The following is a 13,505-nucleotide window of genomic DNA, read 5'->3' as shown; positions in this document are numbered from 1 at the left end:
CATCTCTGCAGAGGACGGCCTCCATGGGAATGCTCATCGAGCGAGCGAGTTTGCTCGTGTCCTCTGTGCTCTTCTCCGGATGTGCCAAAAAGATTCTCCTGCAAGGAAAATCTGTTGAACAGATTTATATTTTTCTTACTTCTGGTGCGTTTGACTCTTGCTTTAAAAAATAATGACTCCTCCCTGTTTATATCTCCCATCCCCAAGTTAGCAGAGGCGCAGCTCTGCAGGCACTGCTGCTTAGGAGCTAGCCAGCTACTTGGATGCTTTGTATATTTGTTAGCATTAAAGGCCAAGCACCTGGAGCTTAAAACAAGCTTAAAAACCAGCTTTTTGGACCGAGATCAAGAATGAAACATTTTGGCAGAGGAAGTCGTGAGGATGGAGATGTCAGGAGCAGTTAGGTGCTGCCACAGCTCGCCGCGGGGCAGAGAAGGGCCGGACGACCTCTTGAAGTTCCCTCCAGCCCGATTTTCTACGATTCTGCAAAAAAATGGGATTACAATGCTTGTTAGCTGGGCAAATTGCTGTAGAGAAGCTGCTTTCAGGAGCTCGCACGTGCTTTACGGCTGTTTTCCTGACTTCAGTCAACGCACTCGGGTGGGAGAAGCGGGCCGGGTGCGCACGTGCAGGTCTCCAGCATCGCGCTGCTGCACGTGAAGGTCATCCGAGGCTGCTGCCCTTCCTGCCAGCACTTCTGCAGATGTAAGTCCCCAGGGAACTGTGATATTAATAATTGTGCTCGGTCCATCGGTGAGGCAGATAAGCCGAGGAAGATTAATTGAGTTTGGGAGACTGGCTCCAGCTCGTGCCAGCTGAGGGTCTAACCTTACGTTATTTATAGTAGGTCTTCATCTAATTGTGTAATCTCGGTGTGAAAACGTGGAATTTCTGCAACGTGTGGCTCTCCTTCAAGCAGACCTGTGATTTCTGAGCTCCTCAGTCCTTGGTACCAAGCTGAGCTTCAGGTAATGCGGCCTCCATTTAAGGGAGCAGATGCTTTGGTGTATTAAAAAACAAACACAAAACCATCCTGCCCAAACAAAAGCAAGAAAAAAAAGCCTCCTAAATAAACCCCACATCTAGACTTGAAGAATATCAGCTCTGGAAACAGAGCAGTGTAAAACGCTGCCTTCAAATTTTCCACCTATTTAATCCTGGGAACTATCTGTTCCAATGTATTTTTAAACAAGTGCTCTGGGAATGGCAGTGAAAACGTCTCGAGTATTTCCATGCAGCCCCGTTTTGGTCGCATTTATTCTGAAACTCATCTTTGTTGAAAAACATCTCGGGGCCAGATTTATCCCCAGAGTAATTTGCCTTGATTTTAATAGCGTTGCAGGAAGGGTGATTTTGGCTCGTGGTTTAATTTATAGCACAGGAAATATGTATAGCTACAGCCCGTCTTTGCCCAGGGTATGGTACACGAGGGGAAAACAAGCCTGATTCTATCAGTACTTTGTTAATTTAATTATAACAACAGATGCAGCATTTAATCTGTTTGTTGTTGAGTTACCAAATCCTACTCAAAGAATATTTTTATTTTCCCCAGCTCCAGCACTGAGTAATAAGCCTCACAGCTTCTTGAAATGTTAAGCAGCTTTGCAACTTCCTCTCTCTCTCTCTCCCTGCATCAATAATCTCGTATTTTAGCTGATAGCACTTTGTTTTGAAATCAGGAGATGTAAATCTGTCTTCCTTTCTGCTCGTACCAACACCTATTTCCTCCTTTGTTCGCAGAAAGAAAAATGCCACAGAAGAAACCTTCTTCCTCTTTTCCTCTTTTTTCTTTCTTTTTTTTTTTTTTCTCCTTTGAAGCTAGAAAACGCTGAAGTTAATTTAAAAACACAGCTCTCTGCGCCACAGTTTTGGCACATCTGTGCTCAGTGGCATTTGGTACGTGTTCGGGAAAGCACTTCTATCCGAGGCGTTTCTCGAGTTGAAAACCAGCGCAGTAAACGAGTAAGTGCTCCTCGTGTTTAGCGGCCTGGAAATAACAGAAATATTTCCATCGGTATTTCCAGCCGTGCAGTTCCTGCTGCCTGCAAACAGCCATCTCTGCCTGCTGGTTAATCGGGATGGGACGATGGGACACGTCCGGCTGCTGGTGGTAGGTGCCCACGGTTTCTTTTAGGGGAGCTGCCTTCAGGGGCTGGCAGAGGTGCGAGGGTTCAGGGGGGGCTCCTTCTGCTCGCCTTGGGCACCCCTCAGCGTCGGGCTGCTTTTGGCAGTCAGTACAAACGCTCTCGAAACCACGCTTCTCCGATCCTGAGATAAGTGGGGTGAGTCACTTCCTGGAGGTGCTGTGTTTTTTCTCCTACAGAAGAAGCGTAGATTGGCGCAGAGCAGCCCGAAGCACCAGCTTAGCCCGGGTATTCTGGCTTTTAGTCGGTGGGGGATGAAGTGGGTCACAGCCGATGACTTTTCTGGGGTGTTTTTACCCCCATCTTCTGTGCCCTGCTCCCAGTATCTGACTGGCTCCCTCTGTGCAAGGAGCTGAGCGTTTCACAGGATCACAGAATATCCCGAGCTGGAAGGGACCACAAGGATCGTCGTGTCCAACTCCTGGCTCCACACAGGACCGCCCAAAAATCAGGCCATGTGTCTGAGAGCATTGTCCAAACACTTCTTGAACTCCAGCAGGCTCAGGGCCGTGCCCGTTGCCCTGGGCAGCCTGTCCCAGTGCCCGGCCACCTCTGGGTGCAGAACCTCTCCCTAACCCCCAGCCTGACCCTCCCCTGTCCCGGCTTCTGGCCAGGTGTGGGTCTGGGAAGAAGCAGCAGGTACATCCTGTTACTGGTGGTACTGGGGAGCCACCGGGCTCAGCACCATTGATGGTGTGGCACAACTCTTCGGGATTCTGCGTAAAGGACTGAAAAAAAATTGTTTTCACCGTTCTTACTGCCTGGTAATTTCACGTAGTGATTAATGAGGTGCTCGGGCTCCTTGCTGCATTTCAGACGAAGAGAAACGAGATGTGTTACACTTGGTGACCTTTCCTTCCCCTCGGTTGAACAGTTTGTTTTCCAGGCATGAAAGCCCTTTCCTCTCTCCTCTTTTCCCAATCATGGGGACTTTCCACAGTTGCGTAAAGGTTTAATTACCTTCCTGCACGGGGACGAAGGGGATTTTGTCACCCGTGTGCAGCAGGTGGGAAGGGTTCTTCCTCGCTTCGGCTTCTCCTTAATGCAGCAGATCGCAGGAGCGCATCGCTCTAGGGCTTCAGATGACTCCTTCAGCCTGACAGCTCGACTGCTAGCTGCAGTCATGTTGTTATCTGGGTAATTAATCCACAAGGTATTGCAGACAATGCGCTCAATAATACAGGAAATGATTAAACTGAATAATTTCCACGGTTTTCTGTTGGAGAGTGTGAGAAGCTGAAAATAGCCGGCATGCTGGAGATATGATAGGAAGCAGTGACAAGCTGGATTTGTTCTGTATTATTGTAATTTATGAAATTTGGGGTGAAATTTCTCACTATTTGGATATTTTTGGAAGGCACTTTTCCCACTACTGATAAATATCAGGTCTGGGAGTCTGTCCGGGCTCCCTGGACTTCCCTAACCCCCCTGGAGGAAGGTGAGTGTCTGGGAGCTGATTGACAGCGCTGATATTTGACATTAGCACTCAGCATAGCTGCTTTGGTTTGCCCTCTGGATAACCATGCTAATGCTCTAAGGAGCTTGCTTTCCTATTTTAGCTACAGCAGTTGAAGGCCTGAAGGTAGGTGACATGAATGCTGCTATAAATATGGATAGTTTTAATCAAGCCTTTGTTTATATTTGCGTAATACCATAATGGTGTAAACAAGGGAGAGAGTGGGATGTATAAAAGGTGTTGGGCAAGACAGTGACGAGTGATGGATGTCTTCAATTTTTAGCTGAAGTCTTGAGTGAGATTAATGGAAGGTGTCTGCGGCTGCACCACACCGAGCCATCTGAAGTATTTCTTGCACTGATGGAAAGAAGGGGAGGGTGAGACGTGAGAATTTGAAGGAAATTCCTGTTGCCTTGGTCTTGCACGTGTCTGCCTTATTCATTTAGCTTGCTGTCTCCTCCTGTCTGTCAAAACATTTGTTGGAGTAACGCAGCTGTCCCACGGCAGATTTTGGGGAAGGGATTTTTTTTTTTTTCCTTTAAAATGGATGACACCACCCTCTGGCCACGGAAATAACCCTCAGCTGTGATTAAAGGATTCTGAAACGTTGCATAAATCTCTTTTCCCTGATAAGAGCCTGTGCTCCAGCCTCTACAAACTTCTCATTTTTGACCGTGTGGGAAAGAGCTAGCAAATGTGCTCATCTCCCTGGCAGTGGGGCTGGGACTTCTGGTGGTGGACACACACTCTAGTAAACCCACTGCTGCTGACTTTCAAAATTCATCCATTTACTGTCATTTCTATCACTGTGAATTTATAAACACAGTTTTCCTTTTTTTTTTTCAGAGATAGTGTTCGTGTTGAGTAGAAGCCGTAGGAAAGCACCGAGCACAGTAGGATGTGAATGAAAATTAATTTGCAGACATACACTTCCCGTCTCAAAATGCGGACCGCTGGAGAGCCACAGAGATTTATAGTTTGTTCTGCGGGCCCTGAGGTGCAGGTGGGGTTAGGTGTGCTTGTGAGGGGGGAAATGGCTCTTGAAAGAAGGTGCTGAGCCTGGAACGGCGGAGTTATCACCAAGTGATGCCGTGTTAGTGGGCTGTGCTGGCAGGGGGAGGTTTGGGGATGAAGGTGTCGACTGACATCTTTTTTTCACTGGGAAATCTGAACTAAACAGTTAGCTAAAGCGGGAGTGGGATGGTGCCTTGGTGTGAAAGACAAGCTGAGGTTGTCTTTCAACCTAAGAGGTCTAAGAGGTTTTCCCTCTTAGGTTCTGATCACTTGTAAAATCCATTTGTGGCATGAGCTCTAACAAAACTTAAGCAATAATAGAACTATTGTCATTCCAATCAGCCTTCTGTAACCCCTTCCTCATCCCTGAGTAAATCACGAGAGATGAAGGAGCTGGAATATTAAATTTCTTTCCCGATGATGTCGTTAGTAGAGAGATTTCTTTTTTCCACCTACACTTCCTAGTCTGATCTCCGCTGTTACAGGAATTCTACCCTTTTCCTACAAACCGTACTGCTTTGTCTGCTGTGTTGAAATAACACAATTCCCCGTGATAGCTGGCCGTGTTTGTGCTGGCACAGCTGTTCCCAGTCTGGAATAACTTTGATAGTGCTACAAGTAGACCCGTGTGCCGATTTTCATTCCGGTGTTGCGCTGGTAGAAGTTGCACAATCCCAGCTGACGGCGCCTCTTTGTTCTGGGGGTTTTGCTTCCTTGCAGGGCCTGGGCGCAGCACGAGCTGATCGCCAAGATAACGTTTCTCAGATTTGGGACTGGAGCAAGCTGTTGTCTGCGGTTAAAGATCTTTAAGACATGTCAGGTTGAGCTACACCCAGTTCACACCACGTCCACTGTGCTCAAACATTTCCCAGTTTGGTTTAGTGCATTCAGTGCCTGTCATGTCGCCCTTGGCAGCCCAGGTGAGACAAGAAGAAGAAGAATTAAAGACAAATGCGTGCAGGGGAAGGCTCCTGGGTGACTTCTGGTAGCCTGCTTGCTTTCATAGCTAATGCATTGCAAAACCGTTGGTGGATCCTTTGCTGTCTGGCAGTAAACATGCTGTTTTTTTGTGTTTCTACACCTCTTTTCAGATACCTTTGTTTGGATAATATTAAAGCAGGTGGGACAGCATCCCCTGTGCAGACAGGCTGCCGGATTAAATGGAGTGGGTAGGAGATCTGTGTGTACAACATTGTATATAAAGGAGATAAAGAATGAAAAATAAAATAAATAAAGGCTGACTTCATAGCATTCACTTTCCAGGATGGTTATTAACATGCCCGTGATGAAATGGGACTTAACTGTAGCAAATGTTAACAGGAATCTTAGACGCTACCGTAGAAAGCAAACTTGTATTGATGTAGTGTCTGAAGATGCAAAATTTGCACCCTGCTGAGCCCTGAGATTGCTGAAGAGTGCATGCTGTTTTGAAGAGGACAGATTTTGATAAATGAGTCTCTGTCTTATTACTGACATGCTTGAGAAGAAAGTGCTGTGTTCACCAGTGGGGTAGGAAAGCCCTCGGGCTCCCAGCTCTGATTCCTGCCTTTCACTGTGGCCCTTCATCCTGGAGATGTTCCTGAGAACATATTTACTAGTGCAGCGTAGAAAAAAACATGTCTTTTATGTGACTGCGGCTGTTTACATGGTAAATCGATAGACACATAACAACAACAACAACAAAGAAAATTAAGAAGAAAAAGCCAGAGACTGCTAATAACTCGGGAAGGAAGAAATTCATAAAAATAGATGCAGAGTGAAAATGTCAGCATTGGTCCTTCAGGCACAAGAGCCATAAATCCCTGGCATTTCTTTTGTAACACCAAGAAAAACCTTCACAGCCTGTGTGTTATTAACTCTAATCTCTTTCTTTAACTTTTTAGCTTATTTTAAACATCATCAGTTTCATTTTCTAAACTCCATTCAGCGTGTTACCTACTTGGATTATGCCTTTCGATTCTAAAACAAGCATTTGTTCCAGCATAAAAAAAAAAAAGAAGAAAAATGAGTGCTTAACATGAAACTGCTCCAAAACTTTTGACAAAATGCTGCCTATAATAGAACAAAGCATAGCATTGTCCTAATTTATGATGTTTCTTACTGCTCCGCTCACACAAAAAAAGCCTGTTTTGTGCTCTCAGCATTTGGTATCCGACATGTCTTGTGCTGACAACCGCAGCCTGTTCCAGATTAATTTAGGCCCAAGCGGCTCGCTCGGCATCATGAATCCAATTTTTGGTGGAGCTGAAAATAGAGTCTCTCTCTTCTGTCGTGACTCGGTCCCTCGCTGTAATTACGGGGCAGCCTTTCTTCTGAGCGACGGAGCTGCTGTTGTGACCAAGCCCTTTGTAATGAACAGGTCCCACTTGATTTTCCGATGAATTCCCCTTGCTCAGCGGTTCTTTTGCGCTTTTAAAACGCATTTCCTCAGTGAAACTTGGTAAAAAATGATTGTCTAATCTAAAAAAAAAAATCTAAAAAAAAAAGGAAATGTTAAATTTCCGCTTTAACGATATTTGTTAAGCAAGCAGGTTGAGAAAGTGATTATGTTGTAAGGAAATGGACAAGCTCTGGTAGGTGTAGGAACTTGAGCAACCTGGGTTGAAGTGTTTCCCCTGATTTACGGGACTAGTAACAGGTCAAGAATTTACAGTAAAGTAAAAAAGCTTCCACCTCCCTTTATTGATAAAATAATGCTGTATTTGTAGACTACCTTTCTTGTAAAGAAGCACAACTCAGCCTTGAGAAGAGAAGACTGAGAGGGGATCTCATCAATGTTTACAAATACCTGAAGTGTGGGAGACAGAGGGATTTGGCCAACCTCTTTTCAGCGGTTTGTGGGGACAGGACAAGGGGCAATGGCGGCAAGATGGAGCCCAGGAAGTTCCGCCCCAACACGCGAAAGAACTTCTTCACGGTGAGGGTGACGGAGCCCTGGGACAGGCTGCCCAGGGAGGTTGTGGAGTCTCCTCTGGAGATATTCAAGGCCCGTCTGGACGCCTACCTGGGCAGCCTGCTCTGGGGAACCTGCTTTGGCAGGGGGGCTGGACCCGATGATCTCTGGAGGTCCCTTCCAACCCCTACAATTCTGTGAGTCTGTGAACTCAAGAAATCAAGAACCTTCCAGATGCCTACCCCTGACGTGACCAAGCACGATGTGTTCACTGAAGTGCTCCGAGTATTTACTGGTGACTGTTGTAGTCTCTTCTGCTTCCAAAATGGAGGCACGTGTTTAAAAAACATGGTCATACAGGCTCGTTGGAATCTTAATTGCAGCTTTTTTGTATTTGTGTTTTAAAAAAACCCTTTTAGCTATTGAAGGAGAGCAGGAAGAGGACCGCAGAAACACTCCTTGACTCTTCTTCCTTTATTCTCCAAATATCTCAGACAGTAAAGTGATGTCCTGCTGGGGACACAGTCTGGTGACATTTTTAAGGAATCCTACCATGCAGTTTATTGCCAGCATATAGTTTGCTGGCCTGAAAGTTTCCCTGTTGGTTGCGGGCCCAGCGTGTGCTGCGAGCCCAAGTCCTCCGTTCAGCAGGGGAACAAAGACTGGCTCCAGGCCTGGAGAGGTGCAGCTGGCAGTGGGCAGTTATCAATAGGTATTCATCCTATTAATTAATTCTTGTTAAAGAATTTTTTTTGTTTCTGTTCTTGTTAAAACTGGAGTTAGGGGACAGCTTTTCAGTCAGCCTGGGTAAAAGAAGCCGAGTGACCTGCTAATCCGAGGGCTGTAGGGCCTGTGAGAAGGCCTCCTTCGAATCCTTTTCAGGCCGTCGGAGAGCTGGCGGCGCTCAGACCCGGCTGCCTGGCTGTGTGCGGATGACAAACGGCATTCTGCTCTCTGAAACCTCTCTGCACTGCTTCCTCAGACCTTGACTAGCAAGAGCCAAGCCATGACCTAATACTGGTTTTGTTCTCCAGCCACGGTCTGTTGAGGCAATGGGCCTCTAATGCCAAGGACTTTCAGCCCCTTTCTTGGCTCTCTGGGAGTGTTGTTGTGCAGACCTTTGCATTTTTAATCTTCATTTTTATTTTATTTTCTCACGTGAGCAAGAAGAGGCAGGAGCACGCCCATTTTATGTTCCTTTATCAGACATTTGTAAGCTAGCGTGTGACTTTTAGGAACGCAGGTAGTTTGTTTTGACAGTATGCTGGAGATCCTTGCAGTGCCTCTTAGGACTACTGAGGTTTTTTGTTTGGGTTTTGCTCTGTTTATATATTTGGGAGTTCTCCCAGTTCAGGTTTCATCCCAGTTCCATTCCACTAGCACGTGGAGCGAGCGAGCTGTCCTCTTGAAGCCCCCAGGGAACGATGCAAGGGGCAGAGCTGAAGGGTCCTCCTGAGGCTGGTGGCACGGCTGGCCCCTTGCTGGGGGATGGCAGCCCGGGACTTTCCTCAGGTGGTCTGTCAAGCAGCAAGGTAACAACAATTGTAGGAAATTCCTTTCCTGCCACCAGCTCTCAAGCTCAACAAACAATCCCTTTGCGGAGAGACTGGGGTCATCCCTCTGGTTTCTCAGTTTTCTTCATTAACTCTTTGGAATTTGTTGAGCAGTTCCTTTCGGGAGGGATTAGGGAGTGGTGGTTTCTTTCTCCCTTTCTGAACCTCCTCAGGCCTTTCTAAGGAACTGAGAAAGATATTTGTGTTCTAGAAACCATCCTTGAAACAGTCCAGCGTCACCATACTACTGCCAGAGTATGAGCTGAAATCTCCCCAGCGTACTTGCTGATCTGGTGCGACTGCTTTGGGTTTAGATGTTGACATTCTGGGTTCTTCGTTCGAGCGAGGCTAAAGGCCAAAGCAGCTCAGTTCGGCGAGGAGCATGTCGATATGCTGCTCAGATGGGGGCATGCTGCTTTTAGAAAACAACGTCCTGCCCCTCTCCTTTCCCTTGCTGCATACCAACTGATGCTCAGCCCTGCCCCGCTGTCAGAGCTTCCTGATTTATGGGCTTGCATTGGAAGCTGCTGATTGTAGCTGCTCATAAAGACCGTGTAAAAAGTCACCAGCTTTGATAGATGTGGCCCAGTGTCACCATTTATTTTTATTTCTTTTACAGTTCTAGTTTTCTCCAAGTTCTTGTTTTCCAGGACTCTCACTCCTGCCATCAAACAGTGAAAAGGTGATGCTCCAATAAACGCACCGTGGCATGTCATGTTCTCTGCGGGTCTCCTGTTAATCACCACTGCAGTTTAATAACTTCACGTGTATCTAACTTGGCCGTCCTAAAGCTGTGTGATGTGTGCCTTGGCTCCTGCATCAGACATTTTCCAAAGGCTTGTTCTGACTGACATACATTCTTCCACCCACTGTTTCCCTGTAAATCCATTAGGGAATTATGGTACCTTTGGCTAAGGTCACGAGTAGGGTGTGAAGCAGCCTACTCTTTAATTTCTCGCTCTGCCTCCCTTTAGGAAGATCAGGTCATGAGTTTTACTGGTCTCATTTTGGCCTTTTCTTTCAGGTCTTTTCTTCCTTGCCTTTGTAGTGGTGCCCTTTCCGTCTGAGTCGCAGTGAGGAGCCTTATACCCAAAATACATCTCTAAGAACTGAGAGCAGACAAAAACAGGTCTGGGCAAGGAAGGGTGTCTCTTTGTGGACACGCTGCAGACTGGAATGTGGATGTAGTTGCCAGAGCCAAGACTAACTTGCAGAGGTGAAGGCTTTATTTCTTTCCTGTAAGTAAGCTGGGAGTGTATTAGCTTGGAGTAACGAGATGTGTAAGAAAAGTGTTCCTTTTTGTTTCCTTTTCTCTGTGTCTAAGAAAGGATATTCCTTGTGTTAAGCAATCGAAATAGAAGCTGGATGCCATTTGGAGGTGCTTGCCAGCACAGAGAGAAGAACTTGGAAAAAGCAATTTTACCAGTGCACATTTTCTTTATTAATTTATTTCTTTTAGCTAGGGAAGGGGTTTCTTCCTAGAAAATGAAGGGAACTGGAGTGGTTGAGCTGGCAAGTAATCAATTCATATCTGCCTGATCTGAAGAAGTACTTAGGCTTTACATAAGTACCTACGAATACGCTTGGGGAACTGGCATGCTGCAGTGGACTGTGTGTTTTTCATTATGTCAGTTTTTTAAAAATTTGGTGAAAACAGCCGTCTTTTCTGGGTGGTGGAATTTATTTTCGGTTGTCATTCAGAAGCGGCGTAGGGCCGTTATTAATGAGGGGAGGCGTGACAGCTCAGCAGATCGTGCCGGGCAGGATGCTGGTGTGCCCCCAAGACCAGCACGTGGCACGAAGCAAGATCTGGAGGTGCACCAACCCCATGACGCTTCAACAGGCAAGACCTGGAGATTTACAGCTTTAACTGAAGCAGCATGTGAAATACTTAGCTCACTCGGTCTTGTTCTTGCTGCTGCTCCGACTTAATTCATAACTACCTGATTAATGCGGAGATTTTCATTTTCAGCTTCCATTTCAGATGCTTATTAATTGCATTCATAGATTTATAATTTGTAAGACTAGAAGAGATAATTATGATCTTGTAATTTGCTCTCTTCATGCAATTGAACTGCTTCTGACTTCTTACCACAAGTCTTTCAGTAACTTCAGCATTTGATTTCCGTCCATGTGTGCCTTCTTTTAGGAAAGTGTGTGCCTTCTTTTAGGAATGAGTATTCTAGTCCCCGTCTCCTGTCATTGAAATGCATCAAACCATTGTTGGGTGTGTTCCTTGTAGGATAATCACAGCTGGTCTTAATCTTCCCATTTTTTAAACTGAGTGGACTGAGCTCTTTTGACTGTGTCAATACACAGCGTGTTCTCCAGTTCTTAGATGTTGCTGCTCTCCAGTTTTCTTTTTAACATCCTATTTGTTTTGTACATAGCAAAGCTGTGCTTGCTGTGCCGATCATGTTTACAGGGGTGCCAGGTAACCTACCTTCTCTTATATATATATATATTTACATATATATCAAATGTAATTTCACCTTTTAGCTGTCATACGCTTTGGTTTAGGTAAATATTTACCAGGTCTCTTGGTCATCCTCACTGTTGTCATCGTCGTAGCATCCAGAAGAGGATTTCCCCCTAGGCAGCACGACCCACGTTCCTGTGCTCCTGGCCCTTGCTTGGCCTCCCTGAGACGTGCGTTACTCCCTCACCTCGCTCACCAGATCGTGGTGCACAAAACAGAACAAATGCAGAAACAACCACCGCCAGCATATTGCTCTCCTGTGTGGAAGAATCTTGCTGAAATCTTGTGAACTAGGTTTGAAGAGCGTTCAAGATTCACCAGGCTCCTTTTGGCACCCCATGTCAGATGTTTGAAGTGTTTCCGCCCTCCATATTAATAAGATGCTGCTGGCTGCTCTGTTTTATTTTTATTTTATTTTTTTTTTATTTTTTCTTCCAGACCAGAAATACCTCTCTTTAGTGTTAAACCTTTCAACAGAGGAATGACTGGCCTGTAAAGCTGCTGTACTCGCAAACAGAATGTCTTAAAAGTAAGATAAGACCTTCTGCAAAAAGCTGTGAGATTTTTGTTTATTTGCCCAGAAGTCTAACAGCTTTGCACAAAAACATTGATTTTAGTCCCTCTCTCCCCCCTTGCCTTCTCTGTGGCAATAGCTTCTGTTCCTGTCTGTAGGAAGCCCTTTACCACTGGGTGACACTGTTTGATAGTTCTTAACATTTGCAACAGCAACGTCCTGAAGAAACTGTCCTCTGACTCTTTGAACTTCCGATTTTGAATTAATACTTTGTTTTCGTATGAAATCCCATGTTTTAATTTAGCTAAACTTCATTCGACCAAATCTGACCTAGTATTAAATTTGGTGATTCAGACTGACTGGTCTGGAATGTTGATGATGTGCTGTAGCTTCAGGGTGTAAGAACTGATCTTATTTGCCTTTTGAAATTTGAATTTTCTTGGAAAAAAATGGTCATTTCAGAATTGCATCTGTATTACTCTTGACCTGCGTGTAAGCAAATCGCTGGTTACCTTTTGGGGTGAATCTAGCTGCGAACTATGCAGTGGAGTTTGTTTCCTAGGAGGCGTAATTTCGATGACCTACTTCTCCTGAGCGTCATGTTTAGTGCGGTGCGCAGTGATTACCTGTGCAGCGTGCTGGGGGAAGCCACATGTATGCGTTCAGTTGCATGCCTCTACTAGTCGTGATTTATCCCTGCCAGATGAATGACAGAGATGGAAGGGAGGGCGCGTGTGCGTGTCATGTTGCTGTTCTGCAGGAAGAAGGCAATACACCAAGGTGGGACGTGCAGGAAATGCAGCATCCTTTCCTTGCCATCAAAATAGCTTTCCACACCCCCACTGAATCCAGGGATTTCAGTAAGCACAGGGACCTTGATTATAAATTGGTATGGAGAATATAAATCCTCAATAAACAGGCAGGGCTTTGGGGGACCAGAAGTGATACCAGGTGCACAGTGTGCTTTATTTGCTGTTAATTCATGGTGTGCCGGTGGGTTGGGCATGGACTGGCATTTAGGGTGCCGTTCGCAGCCTGCTAGTCTTTATCCTGTATCTTTCTGTCCCGCCTGCACTCTGTTAAAAATCAGATGCTAAGTAGTTTCACAGGGGAAGTCCCTATCTGAGTATTGCCTATCTGGCAAAAAGGGCACCGGAGGGGGCGAACAAGTCTACGTTTCCTTCTTCCCTCCCTGTGCTCTCCCAGCCACCTGTGTGTGGAGATCTGCGAGAGGCACTTCCTTCTTCAGCCTCTAATTACACAGCTTCCTTGGTACCTCTCCAGCCTTTTAACTGAGCAAGAGAAGAAACGCGACCGTGCAGAGCTGCTGGCACGTTCACTCAGCTGGTTTCAAAGCTGCTGACAGAGGGCTTCATCGCAGAGCTTGCAGCTGTAGGGAGAACTCTTGTGGATCACCGTAACTTCCTGTCCGTTGGTTCGTGTGGTTTCAGC

General features: G+C 45.9%; 1 protein-coding gene across 5 annotated transcripts in view; it reads left to right on the top strand.

Moving 5' to 3' along the window:
- The window catches only part of FAM107B (family with sequence similarity 107 member B), a 60,294-nt gene that overhangs the window by 30,745 nt on the left and 16,044 nt on the right, over window positions 1-13,505 (top strand). Inside the window, exon 2 of one of the 5 annotated variants that reach the window (XM_083809581.1) lies at window positions 2,025-2,110. The exons of the other annotated variants lie outside the window; for them this stretch is intronic. The gene's annotated coding sequence lies outside the window, so the exon portion shown is untranslated. The remainder of the gene's footprint in view (window positions 1-2,024; window positions 2,111-13,505) is intronic. 5 annotated transcript variants of the gene reach the window in all.

This window comes from Anser anser, assembly GCF_964211835.1.
Source record: "Anser anser genome assembly, chromosome: 1".
NCBI lineage: Eukaryota > Metazoa > Chordata > Aves > Anseriformes > Anatidae > Anser > Anser anser.
The sequence above is the reverse complement of the archived record's forward strand: the minus strand, read 5'-3'. Positions and strand labels throughout refer to the sequence as shown.